The following is a 21,252-nucleotide window of genomic DNA, read 5'->3' as shown; positions in this document are numbered from 1 at the left end:
GTAGGTTTAATGCCTGGAAACATATGGATCTCCAGAACCTGCATCTGCATTGTGCTACCATTAGGCTAATTACAAACTTCAACCTCAGTCTTGCATGAAGTGACCCCCAAAGCTCTAATAACCTCACTTCTCCTCCCCATGGGCTATAGATACTTACCTGAAAGACACGGCAGGTGTGCCTTTGATTTTCACAAAAGAACCAACAGGCAAGGGTACATATTTTGTATATGGGATCTGCCATGGGAGTCGAGAGTGGTTGAGAGGGACAAGGCCAGGTGTGGTCTCCCATCCTATAACACTTCCCAGTGGCAAAGCAGGTTATACATCAAAGGACATACTCTGAGGACCCTATTCTTTCCCCCTCACCACAGGCAGAAGAAATGAGAAGGTTGAAGTTAAGAGCAAGAGTTCAAAAGCCAGGTGGATTCTTTTTTTTAAAATATATTTTATTGATTTTTTACAGAGAGGAAAGAAGAGGGATAGAGAGTTAGAAACATCGATGAGAGAGAAACATTGATCAGCTGCCTTCTGCACACCCTCTACTGGGGATGTGCCCACAACCAAAGTACATGCCCTTGACCGGAATCGAACCCAGGACCCTTGAGTCTGAAGGCTGACACTCTATCCACTGAGCCAAACCGGTTAGGGCTGGATTCTAATGCTGATTCTGCCTCTTACTACCAATGAGAACTGAGTTCCATTACTTGAATGATCCCTACTTCCATTTTCTCAGTACAAGCAGGATTATAAAAATTTCTATTTCCTAGGATATTCTCAGGAATAGCTGCGCTAATAGGTGTAAAACCTTTGCCATGGTCACTGGCAGGTACAGAGTCTATACAGTGGAGACGTAGCTGAAGGGGTGGACCCTTTCTGGGATACTACCCTCCCATCAGTTTTTATCAGAAACTGTGAAGATAAGACTTTAAAATGTAAAAGTATAAAATACAAAAATTCACTCCAAAATAAGATAATTGTTTAAAGGGAGAGGGAAATAATGGAAAAGGAGACTCCTGTGTGTGGCATGTATATGCATCAGAATTTTCACGGGCAATGGTGTCCTTTCAAGAATGTGTACTAGCTGTTAAGAACAGTCAGTACCTGCACACAGGGCGGGAGACAGGAAAGTAATTAGATAGAATCTACACGTTGTTCCCTGGTATCAACTGTAAGCTTTGTCTGGACTGAGGCTGGTTTTGTTCCTTCCATCTTCAGGTGACCCATTCTCTAAAACCAATTCTCCCAACCACCTTCCTTAAAGAGACAGGATCTGCTTACCGTTACTGATAGGACAAAGGAAGGACTGGCTGGGGGAGGAGACCTGAGGCAGGAGCAGGGGTCACTGTGTGCTGATTCAGACAGGAGATCCTGTGCCCCACAGTCTGAATTCACCTTCCCCCAGCCTTCTTGAGAAGAGACATCTGAGGACTGACTCATTCTGCTCTCATTAATGCTCTGAAAGGAGTTCTGGGAAACCCAGTCTCCCCAAGACCTCCAGTTCTGCCCACCAGGAGCCACAATGATACACATGAAAGAACCACAGCTACTTAAACAGTCACTACCATGTATGAAGATCCCCCACAAGCAGACGCAGCTGCACACATATTCATAGTTCAACGCGTAGTCATAGATCATCATACACACACAGTTACACAAAGACATGGGACTCACCATCTCACACATATCTCCCAACACTACTACTCATGATGACATGCACAGCTGTTCAACCACTGCCCCAGCTGCACTCACACACACATACTCAGAGGCGTGAAGACAAATGTGCAATCTTACCCCTTGCACCCATGCTCACACTCCCTCATCCCAGTCAGCTGTTCACTTCCCACACAAAGTCACAGTGTCTCAGCCGAAACCGGTTTGGCTCAGTGGATAGAGCGTCGGCCTGCGGACTGAAGGGTCCCGGGTTCGATTCCGGTCAAGGGCATGTACCTGGGTTGCGGGCACATCCCCAGTGGGAGATGTGCAGGAGGCAGCTGATCGATGTTTCTCTCTCATCGATGTTTCTAACTCTCTATCTCTCTCCCTTCCTCTCTGTAAAAAACCAATAAAATATATTTTTAAAAAAAAAAAAAAAAAAAAAAAAGTCACAGTGTCTCAATAGAGTTCACCCTCAGTCAGATACCACCAAATGCTGATGAACAAAGACAGAGAGGTGGGATAGCTTAGGAAAGTTTTGCAAATGACCAAGTAATTAGAACACATTCACAACCCCTAGTAAAACATTCCCAATATTTTCATCTCAGAAAATCTCAGACTCTTTCCTCCTTCCCTTACGGGACCTGGGATCATTGAAGGCTGTGCCTGTTCAACTCACCGGTATTGCTGCCATTGTTGTGCCTTCTGCTGGGAAGCTCTTCCAAATTGTGTAAGGATGCTGTGTCCAACCTTCTGACTGGTAAAGAGCGTCTGGGACACACTGAATGTGCAGCTCTTCGCAAGTGAGGCCCTGTCCACACCTCTTATCAAACGCTTGCCTCTCCTGTGCTGCTCACGGTTCTGGTGACACTTTGCACTGAAATAAAATGGTTTTGCACACGCATCACACCTCAACAGTTTCGGGCTGTGTTGTGTTCCCTGTCACTCAACCAACTGGAAAATGTCCCTTAAGACTGGACCACAACTCTTACAGGGGTGGCTGTTCTGGGAAGACAAAGGTACTTTGGTCTTCTTTGCCTGTGACAGTCTTACAGACACGTTCTGTTCAAGGGATGCCTCCAGATCCTGTGTTCCACAGCAGCAACCTGAACAAAAGGAAACACTGGTGAATTACATGTTGAGCCCACAGCCAAAAGTAATCTCGTTGGGCCATGGTGGCTCTCTGGTTGAGGGTGGCTTATGAACCAGGAGGCCACAGTTCAATTCCCAGTCAGGGCACATGGGAATGTACACAAACCAATAAAATTTATCTGAAAAAGAGCAGATGATGTTTGAGGTGAATATAAAGACAAGTGCCTGGACCAATACTGGACAGCAGTAAAGAGAGGAAGAGGAAAGGCTGGCTGGGTGAGCAAACTTTGTGGAAATGGCATGGTTCCAAACACAAGGATTGAAAATGCCTGTTATCTGCAGAGCTTGCACTGTGTGACCCTAGTGGCGTGTTCTGTGGTGGAACTTTGTTCTTAGGAACCACAGCAGCCCCCGCAACACCGAACGTTACAAATCAGAGGACCCTATAGAGTATGTCGGCAGGAATTCCAACAAAAATCCCCTTGGCCACAACCTACCCCATGAATGTAAGGAAAATCAAGAGCTTAACAACTTTAAGTAATATGCTCACAAGGACAGAATAACTAAGAACATTAAGCAAATAGTAAATGACCTGAAAGCAGAAAAAAATATGTTAGTAGAGAACTTCAATATTTCCCTTTCACAAAGGCTAGGTCATCCTGTCTGAAATAAATATGGAATTACTGTAGTTTGGGTACATTTTAGAGTAACTCTAAGCCTGTATATCAGTGGTTCTCAACCTTGGCGGCACATTAGAATCACCTGGAAATCTTTTTAAAATCCTGATTTCTGGGCCTCATCCTCCAGAAATTCTGTTTCTTTGTTACTAATGTTGTGGCCCCACCCCATCACAAAGAAACAGAATTTCCGGAGGATGAGGCCCAGAAATCAGGATTTTAAAAAGATTCCCAGGTGATCCTAATGTGCCGCCAAGGTTGAGAACCACGGCTGTATATATACAGAACATTCCATCCAAATGCAGAAGAAGCATTCTTGTCAAGCCACACATGAAACATTCTCTACGTAACGAAGTTGTCACCAAAAGGGACCAGGGTGCAGCAGGTCTACCTCAGGCCAGACTCTACTGGGTGGGTTCTTGAATTTGAGTAGGACAGATTTGTCAACAGGAGTCCAGGTGATTTTGGGAGTGCATCTGTTAAAGCTAGGGACATAGAAACAAAGAAAGAACTTTGAGTAGAAGAAGCAACAGGAGAGCTTTGGCCCCTTAGAAAGGTTGCAGGAAAGCAGTGAGTCAAGGCAGGGCTGCTGTTAGGTCACTGGGATGTCAGAGACCAGGCGAACATGTAGATAAGATCAGGTGTAAGCCTGGGGTGAGCTGCTGCTGCCAGTTGCTCCTCTGGTTGAATGTCCAGTGAGAACCCTTAACGTTTAGAGAAAAGGTAAAAGTTTAAGCTAGGAAAGGGGCATGGGCATAGCCTAGAGTGAGCTGGCACTGAGTCTCTGTCCTAAGGACCTCTTCTTTTTTAATTTTTCTTTATTGATTTTAGAGAAAGATAAAATGTAGAAGGAGTCATCATTTGTTGTTCCACTTAATTATGCATTCAGTGGTTGCTTCTTTTATGTGCTCTTATCAGAGATCTAACCCACAACCTAGATACGTTGGATCAATGCTCAAACCAACTGAGCCACCAGATCAGCACTGTCCCGAAGGTTCTCTCTCTCTCTCTCTCTCTCTCTCGCGCGCGCGCGCACGCAAGCTTTTTGTTCCTGAGGGTGAGGATCTCGGGAGAAGGTTTCATAAGAATATTCATCAGCTTTTCAGGTGCATTTGTAATATGCTAATTGTTTAGAATTAGTGTACAAGGAAGTCTGGGTTTGTCTTTTGTTCTGTTTAATGTTTATTTTTTATCTTGAGTCTGTCTGGTTCTAATGAGGTTTTTTTTTATTATTGCTTAAAGTATTACAAAGGGTATTACATATGTGTCCTTTTTATTTTTTCCACGCCCTTGACAATCCCCTGGCCTCCCCTACCCCCCAGTGTCTTATGTCCATTGGTTATGCTTATATGCATGCATACAAGTCCTTCGGTTGATCTCTTACCCCCCTCCCTCCTGCCCCTCAACCCTCCCTGGCCTTCCCGCTGCAGTTTGACAATCAGTTTGAGGCAGCTCTGCCTCTGTATCTATTATTGTTCAAAAGTTTATAATGGTCTTTATTATCCATGAATGAGTGAGATCATGTGGTATATTTCCTTCATTGACTGGCTTATTTCACTTAGCATAATGCTCTCCAGTTCCTAATGAGGTTTTTGTTATTTGTTCGTCTGACTTTATCTATCAGTCTGACTTTATCTATCATTCGGTTAACGTTATCTGTCCTTGGGTTACTGGTGCAAATGACATTTATTGGATCCCTGTTCTCTATTTTCGCAGACCAGGGGTGTTCGAGCTGTGAATTCTTTGATTAGAGAGGGAGGTGTAAATTATTTATTTTCACATGTTCTTATCTGGGGTAAATAGGCTCTTAGATTCACAAGCTGGCTGTAAGTTGTCCAAATTGTTTGAACTTGTTTAATTTTCTTGTCTCAGTTTCACTATCGCACATGCCCAAGAAGTTTTGTAGTTTCTTATCTGCCGCAATGGTAGGTCAAAAGAGAAGTCTCAAACCTGCAGAAGAAATCACTTCAAGATTCTTACCTGATCATAACATAAGAAACTAAAAATCAATTCCAGTTTCAAGAAAGCTGGAAATTCATAAATATGTTGAAATTAAATATAACACACTCTTAAACAACCAGTGGGTCAGTGAAATTAAAAAAAAAAAGACCTTAAAGCGATCTAGAGGCACCCGGCCAGTGTTGCTCAGAGGTTGAGCGTAAACCTAGGAACCAAAATGTCACTGGTTATATTCCCCCTGGTCAGGGCACATGCCCAGGTGTGGGCTTCAATCCCTTCTATGGGGCAACCAGGAGGCAGCCCACCAATGGGGCAACCAGGAGGTAGCCGATCGATGTTTCCTTGTTACTGACGTTTCTATCTCTCTAATCCTCTTCCTTCCTCTCTCTCAAAATCAATAAAAACATATAAAATATATATGAAAAACCCCACAAACATCTAGAGGCAATGTATACAGAAAGACAACTTACCAAAGCTTATGAACGGGGTGCAAGAGATGCAAGCCTAAAAGTAAATTGTATACAGATAAATGCCTATATTAAGACAAATCTGAAATACACAGCAGCCTAACCCTGTTCCACAGGAAATTAAAAACACATCAAGAAAGTAAACCCAGGGCTAGCAAAGGAAGTGATCAATGTTAGAACTATATATAAAATAGAAATAGGAAAGGCAAAAAGAGGAATAGCATAACTAAGGGCTGTTTTTTTAAATTTGTGTACTTATTTTTTCTTTGTTAATCCTGTCTGGAGGTTATTTTTCCATTGCTTCAGAGAGAGTAGAAGGGAGGAAGGGAGGAGGAGAGTGGAGACAGATGTGAGACACACAGACCGGTTGCCTCCCACATGTGCCCCATGGGGGATGGGGAGTGAATCCACAACCCAGGCATATGCCCTTGACCTGGAATTGAACCCGACACCCTTGGGTCCCTGGGCCGACGCTTTAACCACTGAGCAAAACAGGCCAGGACCAGCGGTTTTTTTGATAACATGCACAAATCTGGCTAAACGTTAGCTACATTGAAACAAGAGAAACTGTTATGGGTTCACTCAGCGAGATAGACCACCGACTCAGAATTTAAATTTAAGAGCTTTTATTAAGCTGGCCAGCTGACTACAGTTACAGCACCCTGCCGAAGCAAAGGCTGAACTGCAGGAGTTACATTTTATTATTAAATTCTGTGGAGGCCCAGAGAAAAATGTGTCCTTCAAATTCTGGGCCCCCAATATGGAGGAAACTCTCTTTATTTGTACTTTTCCCAGTCCTTTGTCGCCCAAATTTGGAATGAGACTTCCGGGCCTTCTGAGAAAGAAGGCCTGTGTGCTGGGAAGGGGCCATGAGACCATATCTCAAGGCCTGGTCTGATGTCAGTACCTTCCTATCTATGTGTTTTAGGAACAGACAGCACAGCATGATCTGTCTGGCCGAAGTGCCAGATATGCAGCCCAGCACAGAAACAACACTCAAATCAAAGCAGAAATGAAAGACGTTACAGCAGACACTATGAACTACAAGCCATCATCAGAGATGCTAGCAGATGACATACAGACACTACAACCAGAAAATTGCCAAGATTCCACTATAAGCTTTGCAAATTAATTAAAAAAATAAACATACAAACATCACTTGCATTTTTATACACGAACAACAAAATCTTTGAAGATGAAATGAAGCAGTCAAATTTACAATAGTATCAAAAACAATAAAACACACAAAATAAGTTCAAACAAACAGCTGAAAAGTGAGTACATTGAACGCTATATGACAGTGAGGACAGAAATGGAAGAAAACACAAATCACTGAAAAGAAATCCCATATTCTTGGATGTGAAGATCTAACATTGTTGAAATGCATTGGGGCTGCAGTAAGAAAACAGGGCAGTGCCCATATCCTGGCCATAACAGACACGGCAGCTGTCCAGGAAACCGGGGAAGCAAGCTGTGCCCAGACGTGAGAACTAAGCACACTCTCAGGAAAGGAAGTTGGGGGAAATGGACAGCCTAGCCCAGGTCACTAGGGAGAGCGAGCATTTTCTGTTGTTGTTGAAGTGAGATGAAGTTTATGAAAGCTTAGGACAGTGAGGAAAAAAGAAGGGCCCTTAAAATCCGATGGGGGGAGATGCAAAGGGCAGCTCCTGCTGCCCACAGCTGCCTGGGTGCAGAACCCTTAGAGCTTAAAACAGAAGAAACTGCCCTAGCAGGTTTGGCTCAGTGGATAGAGCATCGGCCTTCGAACTGAAAGGTCCCAGGTTTGATTCCGGTCAAGGGCACATGCCCAGGTTCTGAGCTCCATCCCCAGTGTGGGGCTTGCAGGAGGCAGCCAATCAATGATTCTCTCTCATCATTGATGTTTCTATCTCTCTCTCTCTCCCTCTTTCTTCCTCTCTGAAATTAATAACAAATATATTTAAAACAAACAAGCAAAAAAAAAAAAAAACCCAGAAGAAACAAAGTACAATCCTGAGGAAGGGGGAGGGGATTTGCAGACGAGCTCAAAGAAGAATGAACCAGAAGAGTGATGTTCTTTTTTTAAATATACTTTATTGTTTTTAGAGAGGAAGGGAGAGGGAGGGAGAGAAAGATAATTTGACTAAGAAAAAAAATTCAAAGCCAAGGAACTCAAATCATAGTGAGTTTATTTAGAAAGTTAGGGCCATAGATTAAGTTAGCCCGATGGGCTGTGTGGGCTAAGGAAGCAAATTATAGAGGCAAGAAAAGGGCCCTTGGAGCTTAGGAGGAAGAGAGTAAAGGTTTGTCCCTGGAAGAAGCAGGAAGTGGGTTCGTGTGCTCCAGAGAAAGCAAGAGCTTCCTGGGTCTTTAGTCCTGTTTTTATCTGTGGTCTCCACTGATTGGTTGGAGTCAGGGTAGAGGGTCATGAGTCATTGCAGCCATTACATGGCCATGTCTGGCCTTTCTGCTTCTCTGGGCATGAAGCTGAAACACAAGTGATGCCTGGAGATATAGATATAGGTATGGGTATGGATATGGATATGGATATGGATATGGATATGATATGAACAAATATATACATACATATATTATTTAGAGAGAGGGAGAGAGAAACATCAATGGGTTGCCTCTCTCACCCACCCACACACCCCAACTGGAAATGGAACAAACCTGAAAACTGGGCATGTGACCTGATTGGGAATGAAACTGTAGACTTTTGGTGCACAGGGTGGCGCTCAACCAACTGAGCCACACATGCCAGGGCAAAAGCTGCCCTCCTCTTAAATAACACCTTAGAGAAAAGTTCCCTCCCAAAATTAGCAAAAACAAGCTGTGTTACCAAATTTATTGACAGATACTCTACCAATCGTTGCTATTGAATATCTCTGAATCTTGTTCTTTTCCTTAAATATTTTTAAAGACTTTTCAGTGATTTATTTTTTTATTATTTATTTATTAGAGAGAGAGGAAGAGAAATATTGCTGTGAAAGTGAAACAACATTGACTGCCCCCCACCCACCGCCGGCACACTCCTGCTGGGAATCAAGACCCAAAGGAGGCATGTGTCCTGACTGGGAATGGAACCAGTGATCTCTTGGTGCATAAGATGATGCTCAATCCACAGTTCCACTCTGGCTGAGCTTGGAAGCTTTTTATTGCCCAACCCTCAGCTATTATGTCCCTTGTATAGATTAATAAAGATAGGAGTAATTTGGGGTTGGAGACAAGAGCACATAAATGCCTTTATTATTAAAAAGAGAGAGAGAAATTATTAAAAAAAACATGAAGTAAATTCACAGTGACAGCCATGGGCAATGCCATGACCATGGTGATGGTTTCACTTTCATGCCTATGTCAAGACTCATCAAATACTACACTTGAAATGTGGTCTTTACTAATTAAAATGTTTGAAAAATGGTTCAAAATGTCAAAATAAAATTTTGTATGTCCAACACTTCGTTTGGCATCTCTCTATTCAGTCCAGGTTCTCCTATCCTCTGACTGGGTCACAAAAGCTACATCCCTGGTCTATAGATGCCACTTCCCTTTACCTTTGATTTCCTGCCTGGGCTCTATGATCATCAGGTAAAGATCTAAGACGGTACCGAAATGCACAAAACCCTTTGATTATTTTCAAGGACAATGAGTTTGAACACAGAAGATAAACATGCCTGGAGATCCTCAGATGTGTGAACACGCTGGTCCTGCCGTCTTTTTCACAGAAACGTTTCTGGATGCACGTATAGAGGAGACCAATTCCATGTAGCTGGCCATAGGATCCTCCAAACCCGATGAGGCTAGTGATTCTGCAGCAATCATTCTGTAAACCTCTATGGTCCTAAAACCAGAGATCATCACCCATAGAATTGTAGACATTAAGACAGAAGACCCACAATAAGATCTTAAAGGTCAATTCCCTTCAAATGTACTGGCCTAGCCCTGGCCTGTGGGACTGTGAGGTCATAGTGTCCGCCCGGGCTTCAACGTGTTTTGGGTTAGATTCCCAGTCAAGTGCACAACATTCTTTTTGAAAACAGGAAGTCCCACCAAATTTCTGCCTGTTCCCTTGAAGGAGTTCCCTGAGGCCAGATGGAAATAACACCCTATGCACCCAGGAGGAAATCCAGCCTCTGTACACCTGCTGGTAAAGGAAGCCTGTGACAGCACAGAATGCAGCATTTTGTCTGCTTCACATTTCATATTCACAGCTCTCCCAGCACCACAGGGAGCTGTGGGAATGTCTTCTCTGGGGTTGGTTCCAGGGGAGCCTGAAATCAGGGCGCACTTGCCCTTTCCAGAGGGGCTGAGCCTGGGACAGGTGACTCGCTAGGAAAATAGCTGTTACATCACTGTGTCTGTGACCGGCAGTGAGGCCTCGTGCCAGGATCTTCCTGAGAAAACTGAGCAGAGAGAATTCAGCCAATGGGGTCTCCATAGACTCCTGCTCCCCATGGGACCCTGAGCATCCTTTGCAGTGGGAACAACTGGGAACATGGTGGTGACCGAGGCAGCCCTTCCTTGTCCCCATCCCCATGGGGATCTAGGTCCAGTAGAGATGCCAGACTCATCCCAGACAGACAACCCAGAAGGGGCAGCACAGAGATGGGGGATGTAGAGGCAGCTTGTTGGGGATTGTTTATAGGGGCTTTGTGTTTCCTACTGCACAGGTGCCTGCCTGGATGACAGAATGGCACACGGGCACCACTGAAGATGAAGTAATGCTTATCTTTGATCCAAGGAACAGCAACAACATTACCCTGAGGGGAAGGGTTCATGTTCTTTCCTGTGTGAAACAGGTATGAACAGACACGAAGTGGGGATGACGTTGGCCGTTTTTGTTTGCTTGTTTTTGTTATTTTGGGTTTTTTGCCTAAGGCCTCGGCCCAGAGTTAGGTTCCTGTATGTGGGCTGGGTGGAGGGTTTGACCTATGTTCACTTGTGCAGCTCCCATGTGCAGTGGGAGTGTGCTGGGGCTCAAAGCTGTCAGTCACATGAAAAATCAAATCTTCCTCTTATACAGGAAGATGAATAGCGCTACTTGTAAGTAGCCTATTGCACCCTTTGAGGAAGTGTAAGGATTCTAACCCAGGACTGTCTGACCCAAAACCCTCATCACTGTTGAGTCAGGGGCTCCAAGTGTCCATGGACTGACCCTCGATGCCCATTTCATCAGCACAGCCTCCGAGACCCCCCTGCCCTGCCCTGATCCCTCCATTTTCCCACCCAAGTCCTGACTCAGCTGCTACAGAGTCCAGGATCCAAGGCCAGGAGGGGGGGCTGGGCTGAGAGACACCAACCCCAACTCTGCCCCAGGGAACCTGTTCCTCTCTAGGTCTGGATGGCATCCGGGCCAACCTTTCCACTCTTTTTGATAGAGACACCTAGACAGTGCGGAGCCAACCTTTGATTCCCACAGGAAGCGCCTGGGACTGAAGACGTGAGAGCTGAACCCATTTATTTTGGGGGGGGGGGAGACAGTTAAGTCTGGAAAGGAGACTGCAAGTCTGAGCCTTTCCACTCTCATGTTTACCATATCTGTACATGACTCACTAGGAAAAATAGATGCTACGTCATTTTGTCAGTGATAGTTGAAAAACAGATAGAATCAGGAATGCTTAATACTCTATTTTCAATAAACTCTTTTAATTTTTAAAGTATCTTTTTTTAAAAAAAAATATCCCATTGATTTTTCACAGAGAGGAAGGGAGAGGGACAGAGAGTCAGAAACATCGAGGAGAGAGAAACATCGATCAGCTGCCTCCTGCACACCTCCTACTGGGGATGTGCCCACAACCAAGGCACACACCCTTGACCAGAATCAAACCCGGGACCTTTCAGTCCACAGGCCGACGCTCTATCCACTGAGCCAAACCAGTGCCGGCTAAAGTATCTGTTTTGACAAACTTACTGGTTTTACAGCCTGAAAGAGTGTCATGGCTCACAGTTTGGGGAATACTTGTCTACCCGGCAGGTGTAATAGAGGGGGGGCCTGAAGAGCAGGGAGAGGAGCGTGCTGCCCCCACCCCTTGGGAGAGCACAGGCATTTAGACTCTGGTATTTCTGCTTGCAGATGCCTTCTCCCGGGTCTCCTGCCTCCTGTCCACTCCCTCACAGGAGACAGACACTGGGATCTTCCACAGACTCACATCTCACCACTTCCAACCCCTGCTTAGGACCCGGCTGTGGCTCCCAGTGCACTCGGATGAGTCCAGAATCCTCATCAAGGCCACAGGGTGACTGGCCCAACTCCGCCCTCTGCTCTCCCAGGGCTGAACCCGACTGAAATAGTCACAGTTCTTGCTCACTCTTAAAATCACAGCTCAGATGTGCCCTCCTCCTGGAAGCCACCCTTGATGCCCTTGGTCCCCCTTCCCAGCCCTTCAGACTCTGGGTCATTATTATGTGGGGTGGTCTGTGTCCACCAATGGATGTGAGAAGCAGAAGGACAGGGCCTGGGACTAAGCCACCACTGGGTCCTCAGCATCAACAGCAAAAGGCTGATAGCAGAGCAGGTGCTCAGGGAATATTGAATGAATAAATTAATAAGTGGATGGATGAAGGAGTGGATGAATGACTGAAAGCACTGTGTCCAGGGTGCATCTAACTCAACATGTCTGTCCTGACATACCGACTTTCTGGGAATTGGTGCCTGAAGTTCGAACCTCTCCTCCCCCAGGCAGCCTCCCTGTCCCCCCGTAATGCTTTTGTTCAGCTGAAGCCTGGATCTCATAGGCTGGGGAGGCCTAAGGGCCCCTCTGTGCAGAACAGCCTCTCTCCCAGCCTCATCTCCTCCGCCTCTCCATCCTACACACATAGGACCCAACCCTGCCTGGTTGAGCCAGTTGGACCAGGGCACAGATCCTTACTGATATTACTGATTTGGCTGCATCTATTAGCAGAAAAATAGTGCATCATCGTGCAGCTCACACAGAAAGATAGGCAGCAAAGAGTGCACCGTCAGCCTCCCTCAGGGGAGCGGCTCCCTCCCTCCTGTTCCCATGTGGCTCTCTCAGAGGACAAACCTCTCCCCTGAGCAAGCATATTCAGCACAAGGAAGATGGATTCCTGTGGAGGAGACAGTGGAAACCTTTCACTGGTCCTGTTGCCATCACTCCTACAGGGTCATGATCTACGGGAGAGTCTTTGGACATTTTTTGTCCAGAATGTCAGTGATACAAATAAGTATGACAATGCCATGGGTTACATCAATCACTTCTAAGTCATCAATTGCTTACCAAGTGTCCAGCACAACTTCTCCCATTCTCTCATTCAGAGTCTCCTCTCCTCTTCCTGCCCCTCCCCTTCTCTCTCTCCTTCTCTGGGAACCAAATGAAAACAGCGACCTTTGCAGGGCAGCCTCAGCAGGGCTGCCTCAGCATGAATCTCAGAGCCTGCAGTTGTGCCTGAGATGTACAAGCTGCATGTCCTTGAATAAGTGACAACTAAAAACACAAAACAGGCCATAACCGGTTTGGCTCAGTGGATAGAGCGTCAGCCTGCGGACTGAAAGGTCCCGGGTTCGATTCCGGTCAAGGGCATGTACCTTGGTTGCAGGCACATCCCCAGTGGGGGATGCGCAGGAGGCAGCTGGTCGATGTTTCTCTCTCGTTGATGTTTCTGACTCTCTATCTCTCTCCCTTCCTCTCTGTAAAAAGTCAATAAAAATATAAAAAAATAAAATAAAAACACAAAACAGAAGTAGACCTAGCGTCCTTCTGTCATTTGAGTTCCCATCTTGGTTTCAGGAGGGACCCCAGAAACCTAGCAGGTTTCTCATTTTGCCCACTTATTCAAATTAGATTTTCCAAATCTATAGTCACTGACTATCAGCTGCCACTCTGCACAAGCAGGCAGGAGTCAGAATCACATGATACCGTGAAGATACTCAGGGAAAGTCGCATTCCAGGAACAGAAACAGTGACATGGTGTGGACGGTTTCTTCTGCTCTCTGGACATAGGCACCCCATTCCAATGTATCTTCCACCTGAATAACACCCATTGGGGTTAGGTGAGCAGTGACTGCACACTGGTCCCTAGGTTGGGAGTGTGAGGTAGGACAGGCTTTTGGCACGCTTGCTCAGGAGAGTTTGAAATTTGCAAAAGAACTTGGGGAAAGTAGAAGACTTGTGGGGTTGGGTGGATAAGGCATGTTTTGCTCTTTCCATTTGGGAAAGTGGGGATGGCTCCAAGGTGTAGCCGCTGCCCTCCTTTCTGCTCAAGTGGCTTTATTACTGGGGGGTGAGAAGGCATTAAGCCCTTATGGATGTACTTTTTGCCATTTTGTTCATTGCTTTCTGGTTGCTTTGTAGTTCCTCTCTGTTTCTTCTTCTCTTGCTCTCGTTTCCTCTGGTTTAATGACAAGTGTTTAGTGTTTTATTTAGATTTCACTTTCATTATCATTTGTGTATCTACTATAGGTTTTTGTTTTGTGGTTATCATGAGGCTCACACATATCAGGCTATATGTATACCTGTCTATTTTTAAAAAATGTATTTTTATTGCTTTCAGAGAGGAAGGGAGGAGATAGAAATAGAAACATCAATGATGAGAGAGAATCATTGATCGGCTGCCTCCTGCTTGCCTCCTACTGAGGATTGAGCCTGTAAGCCAGGCACATGCCCTGACTGGGGATGGACCTGTGACCTCCTGGTTCATAGGTCGATGCTCAAACACTGAGCCACAACTGCTGAGTTGTACCTGTCTATTTTAAGTAGATAGCAATTAAGTTTAAGCACATTCTAAAGCCATTTTTTTTACTCCACGCCCATGTGTTATGTTTTTGATGTTTCATATTCTTTTGTGCATTTGTTAACTAACTATAGTGTCCATGGGAGGAAGTAACCTTAGGACCCTTCTATGTCACCATCTTGAATCATTCTCCTAAGTGATTTTTGAAATGAGAATTCAAATCAGAACTACTAGGACTTACAACTTCACTATAATGATGGTAATTCTTAAAATAGAACAAAAGTGTTGATAAGGGTGTGGGAAATTGCAAACCTCATACTTTGCTAGTGTGAATGTAAAATGGTTCAAGCACAGTGGAAAACTGTTCCTCCAAAAGTTAAACATAGAATTAGCATGTGAATGATCAATTCTGCTTCTGGGAACAGAACCCAAATAAATTAAACAGTTGTTCAAAAATTGCTTGTTCACAAATGTTCATAGTAGCATTAATCACAAGAGTCAAAAGATGGAAACATCACAAATGTCCATCAATTAGTAAATGGTGAAAACAAAGGTGGTATGTACATATAATAAAATGCTATTTCTCATGAGAAATGAAGGACTGATCCATGTACAACATGGATGAATCCTGGGGACTTTGAGATAAGTGAAAGAAGCCAGACACACAGCACATATTGTACCTTTCCATCCATTTGAAAAATCAAAATAGGTAAAGACATGGAGACTGAGAGCAGGTTAATGGTTTCTAGGGACTGGGAGGAGGGTGGAATGGGCAATGATGGCTCAATGGGTGTTAGGGTGTAGGGAGTGTTGAAGACATTCTGGTGATGGTTACACAGCATCTTGAATGCACTGGATGCCACTGAACTTACATTGGTTAAGTGGTAAGCTATGTTATGTGTATTTTACCACACATATAAACATGAAGAGTAAGAACATTTGGATGGGGTGCCTGTGTCCAGAAAGCAGAAGGAGCTGTCCAGACCACTGGTGCTGACCACGGTGATTCGTGTCATTATTTCTGTTGCTGGAATGTTACTTTCTATGAGTATCTTCACTTTAAAGTGTGATTCTGATTTCAGCCTGCTTTTGCAGAGTGGAGGCTAAGCAGGTTAAACTAAATCTACAATAATTTTTTTAAAATTCTATCACTGACAGTATTACAAAGTCCTGTGGCATGGCCTCAAGGCTGGGCCACAGGTCAAGGGGGAAGCAATGCCACCAGCCCTGTGTACCAAGCTGTTGCCAAGGGGATTCACCAGCTACCTTTCCCCCACCCCCCTACTCAATGCAGCCCCCACACCACCCCAGGCCTTCCCCTCACTATGGTCTGTGCCCATGGACTATGCATATATGCATGTAAATTCCTGGGTTATGCCCAGCCGGCATGGCTCAGTGTTTGAGTGTTGATCTATGAACCAGGAGGTTAGGGTTTGATTCCCGGTCAGGGCACATGTTTGGGTTGTGGGCTTGATCCCCAGTCTGGGACCTGCAGGAGGCAGCCAATCAATGATTCTCATCATTGAAGTTTCTACCTTTCTCTCCCTCTCCCTTCCTCTCTGAAATCAATAAAGATATTTAAAAATTCCTGGGTTAATCTCTTCCTGTCCCCTCCTCACTCTCCCCTCTGAGACCTGTCAGTCTGTTCCATGCATCAATGCCTCTGGACTTACTTTGTTCATCAGTTTATTTTGTTTATTTGATTCCACATATAAGCGAGATCATGTGACATCTGTCTAGAGATTTTACTGCCTCAAAGTTGCTGCCAAAGTGAAAGCTGCAACTGCCCGACAGGAGTGCCTCCACATCCTCAGCCTTGAGTTCATCAAATGAGCAAATGGTTTAGTGACTGCTTCTCTGGAAAATGATGCTCCTGCATCAAGTTGGTTTTTTCATTAAAACAAGCAGTGGGTCCCAGGAACGTGACAACTCAGGAACCTCCCATTGGCTTCCTCTTGCATCCAGTCTGACTACAAAAGAAGTGGCATTTTTTTCAAGATAACCATGGAATTGAAGCAGTTGGTGGGTAAACTCATGGTGACTTCAACAGGGAAACTGTGGAGTGCATGAGAGGATGACATCAATATTCTAATGGAGTTCCTGCTTGGTGGCCCCACAGCACCTGAGTGTGACCGGAGGGAGGTACCAGCCCTTCAGTCTCAGCTGAGGACGGACACAGCTGTGGCTTTTCAGAACCCACAGGCTCCTATCATGGAAAATTTGCATGCCACAGCTCACTGAAATGCCTTGTCAGTTCCTTGTATTGTTTGGACCAGGGGTCCTCAAACTTTTTAAACAGGGGGCCAGTTCACTGTCCCTCAGACCGTTGGAGGGGTGGACTATAGTTTTAAAAAAAGCTTTGAAAAAATTCCTATGCACACTGCACATGTCTTATTTTGAAGTAAAAAAACAAAACGGAAACAAATACAATATTTGTATTTTCATGTGGCCCGCGGGCCGTAGTTTGAGGACCCCTGGTTTGGACTATAGGATTGGAAACATGACACCAGACGAGTTGAATTACCAAGTTCAGAACCATTTTTCTGGTTAGGAATGGCTTTGCTTGGACTTGGTGTGAGTCATCTGTCAGAAGCAAGTTGCTGAAAGGTTCCTGAACATGAGGGGCGGGCTTGGTTTCTCTGGTGCAGAGGCGAAGTCAGAGAACAGAATGGAGACAGTCCCCTCAGTGCTGCTTTTGTAGCAGAAAGTGCTGCCGCAGGAAGTGCAGAGGCAAATGCATTTAGTGTCCTCCAGCATGGCCTTGCCGCTGGGCCACAGGTCAAGGGGGCAGCAGTGCCACCAGCCCTCTGTCCCAAGCTGTTGCCAAGGGGATTCACCAGCCACTTGACCTTTCCCCCTTTAATGCCAGTTACTCGGATTCTGGACTCTGTGGGATTTACACTATCTCCCAGGCGGCAGCTGCTGGAGATGTTATCAAGGCTACTTACAACCAAGCAAAAACAATTGCTCAAGGAAACCTTTCCAACAGTGATGTCCAAGCTGCCAAGGACCAGCTGGAAGCTGGGGAGCTAATGTCAGAGGCGCCGCCCTAGGGTGTCCTGGGTGAAGTCTGGCCTAGACTCTCGTTGCTGCTTCCTACTTGTAACCAACCGCAGCCCCTCTGATTTCCAAGGCAGCTGACGCTGGTGCCACAAATTCTGGGAAGAAGTTAGTTTCTGGCCAGAAGGCAAGACCCAGTGAAGCCGGTGGAAACTGGGGGCATGCACGTTTTGTTGATGAGCTGTAATACTGAAATGTGTCCCGAGAAAGAGCTGGACGATTTCTCAACCCAGAGCAGTGAACACATGGAACTCACAAGTCTATAATGTACCAGTTATCTTTCTTTTCGATGAGGAGAAATATGTTAAAAAGTATTAAGGCACTGCACCAGCTTGCTGGCCAGGCCTAGGGACTCTACCTGTGCATGAATTTTGTGCATTACACCTCTAGTAAAAATATATATATTTTAAAAAACAACACTACAAAGTATAAATGCAGGTGATTGTCCCCAGCTGACCTAAAGTCCATAAACATTCTAAGTGTTAAAAAGACAGAGTGAGAGTAGGGAGACAGGCAAGGACCATTGTGCACAGGGATGAGGAGCACAGGGATGAGAAGGATCACAGACACCGAAGTGGAGGAACAGAAAGTGGGGGAAAGCAGGGAGGCCTGCAGCTGTGGGACACACGGGCTGAGCCTCGGGAGACATTTTGGGCTGTAACAGGAGCTGTAAAAAGTTGAAGGCGATGAGGACCATGCAAGGTGCACAGGGAGTGTGGCCCCCATCCCTCCCACTCAGGAGCTTCCTGTCTGCAGAGGCTGCAGAGCTTCAGCCTGCCTTTCCCAGATGGCCTTGCAGCTGGGATGAATTTGAAGCTCTGGGCAGCACACCAATGCAGTCACCAGGTGACTCCCCAGCAGCAACCGCAAGTCCCGGCAATAGCTTTGAGACGCCAAAGGCTGCTAGGGCTGTAAAAGTGACTCCCGAGTCACATCAGCAGTGCTGTTCAGGGAGTCACAGCCTAGAGCCTGCTCCTCCAGCCCCTCCCATGACAAGTAGGCCCTTACATCACTGTTTTACTGGGAGGGACCCTCAGGGCTGGCTTGGGGGGTGGGGGTGGGGGGCGGCGGGCAGACCATCCATTCTGCCACCCATCCTTTGGTCACCAGAAGTCCCTTTGCAGGGAGAGAGGTTAGTCACTAAATCCTGATGATGGGATTGGAGCCGAGGAGTGACACAGCTTCCTCAACAACCGGAAGAGGAGAACCATCTGTCCCTGGGGAGCCCACCTCTTCCTCCTGCTGCACACCTGGCATTCTTTCTATACACCCCGAACCACCACACTCCAGCCTGTGCCCTGGGAAGGGATCCCTGAGGCCAGATGGAAATAATACCCAGATGCTAATTGGAGAGAAAATCACTTAATTCCTGGGCAAAGGGGATGCCAGGAAGGAAGCAGGTGAGAGAAGGAAATGCCAGTGTCCTCCTGGGCTTCAATGCAGGCACCCAGCTCTGCCAGTCTCAACCAGGAGACCCGGAGCAGCAACCTGGGTCTCATCCAGGGCGTCTGTGAGCAGAGCCTGTCTGTCCTTCCTAGACGGGCTTCGCCAGGGGGGCTTGGAGGCTCCTGCACTGGGACTCAGGCATCCTGGGTCCTGTCCAGCCTGTGCCCCTGACCAGTAGGACGGTGGGTCAGTGTCCTGCTTGCATCCAGGGAGCAGGATGAGAGAGTAAAACAAATGGCTGTTAGGTCAGGATCTCACACTTGATAACCAAGAGAGCCAGAGCCTTTTCTAGCCACTGGTAGAGGCAGGATCCCACCATCTAATGGCGGCTTCAACCAAGACAGGCCCAATGGTGCCGCACTGAGGTGGGCTCTCACGCAGAAGACAGAGCTGTCCCCAGAGAGTGAGGTCCCACGGTGGACACAGTAGGAAGGGGGTCTCTGAGGGAGCTGTTGGTGGGAGTGGACAGGGTTGTGTGCTAAGGCTTCTCTGATGCCTTGAGAAGGACTCCTGCAGGGTGCAAACCCCACACTCGCACCCCAGAACCTCAATGCTGTTGAGTTCCTGGCTGACAGTGTCCACAGAGCTCAGGAGCAGCTATCTTCTCATCAGCACAGCCTCCCAGACCTCTGCTCTGCCCTGATGTCCCTCCCCCTCTCTGTCTTTTAGTGACTCAGCTGTGTGATCAGGAGTGTGGGCTGTGCTGTGTCTATTCAGACACAACCTGAACCGTTCCCCAGAGAAAGTTTCGTTTCTCACTCTGCAGGCAGCCCAGATTTGGGCAGAGGCCATTGGCCTGGGTCCCAGGCTGCCTGGAGCTGTGTCAGGAAATGAGTGGTTCTTCACCTTCTTTCAGTCTGAAATGGGCGCACTTATTGGAGGAGCCTCTTCTGGGCCTGGGCTCCAGGTGGAAGGAGTCTGGGAGAGTGAGTGCTGCAAGTTCCCTCGGGCAGAGGCCAGGGAGGCAGGAATTTCCCAAACTGGGGAAGAAGGTGTAGATGGCACGTCTGCCTACAAGAGTGGCAGGTCGCCCTTCCCAGGCTCCGAAGAGAACCTTGTTCTTGCTGGAATGGGGCTGGGGTGTCCCTGAGGATGAATTCCTGCAGGAGCTGGGGGAGCGGCTCCCAGTCCTCACTGCATGGGGTGACCTGAGCTCACACAACTCAGTGTCCCTCAGGGGAGCCATTCACTCTCGCCTGCTGTGTTCACATCCTGCCCCCAGTGTCACTGTTTCTTTTAGGGGAAATCACACATCCATCTTCCTCTGAACATGATGCTAAGGTCAAAGCCTTGGAGAATCTACTGAAGGTGGTGGAATTTCTCTCACAGAACTTTACGGACCAGTAATACTGATAATGACATTGATCACACCACACCACCAAACAAAGATTTCTATACCCCACCCTTCTCCCTCCCTCTTGCCCTCTTGTCCTCCGGCCACTCATGAACTCCATGACAATTGAGGCTTTTGAATAGCCTACCCACCCCTGCCTCACCTGTGTCAGAAACACAGCCTGGGCCATATAAGGTGCTAAGTGGACATGTTCTCCTCTATAAATGACACTAATGAAGACACAGAGAAGGAGGCCAGTGAGAGGACTATGGGGGAGTGAAAAGAAGGGATCCTCCAGGGCCGTTCCCCTGGTTCTGTTGGAGGAGCCACCCCAGCTTCCTCCCTACATTTTTCCTCCTTTCCCCAACCTTGTTCAACCTGGAATTTCCAGGTGTAAAAACTCATCACTTTCACCGGAACAAGCTGAGCTGTGGCTTAGTGAGCAGCCCCTGGCCAGGGCTGTGAGGTCAGGGAGCTGAATGCACCACCCACCCAACCCCAACCCCAAGGATATAAGAGGTTAGCAATGTGGGAAAGACAGTGGGGAAAGTAGAGGACTCATAGGATGTGATGGAAAAGCTGTTTGGTGGATTCATCCTGGAAGAGTGGGGGTGGCTCTGAGGCGTGTCCTGCTGGCTGAGGAGGCCCTTGTGCTGGGCATGAGTGGGAGGCATTTGGAGAAAGTATCATGGAGGGGGGGAGGTCCTTCCTCTCCTGGCTCTCAGAGGGTCCCATGGTGCCAGAGATGATGCCTGGATAATCCTGACCCAAGGGCCCAGCGAGTCTCTGCAGGCCTGGCCAGGAGGCAGGAGCCCGATGACATCACCCGCCCTTATCAGAGACATAAAAGCACCTCCGGGAACTGCAGACCTTCTCCTGATCCCGCTGCAGCCAA

General features: G+C 46.8%; 1 pseudogene; it reads left to right on the top strand.

Annotated features, from left to right (window-relative positions):
• The first annotated feature begins 9,137 nt into the window (after nucleotides 1-9,137).
• LOC139000348 (cytochrome b-c1 complex subunit 2, mitochondrial-like) lies at nucleotides 9,138-17,571 on the top strand (annotated as a pseudogene).
• Nucleotides 17,572-21,252: the final 3,681 nt, after the last annotated feature.

Source organism: Myotis yumanensis, unplaced genomic scaffold (genome assembly GCF_028538775.1).
Source record: "Myotis yumanensis isolate MYYU_CA2020_CCGP unplaced genomic scaffold, mMyoYum1.0.hap1 SCAF_23, whole genome shotgun sequence".
Taxonomy (NCBI): Eukaryota; Metazoa; Chordata; class Mammalia; order Chiroptera; family Vespertilionidae; genus Myotis; species Myotis yumanensis.
The sequence above is the reverse complement of the archived record's forward strand: the minus strand, read 5'-3'. Positions and strand labels throughout refer to the sequence as shown.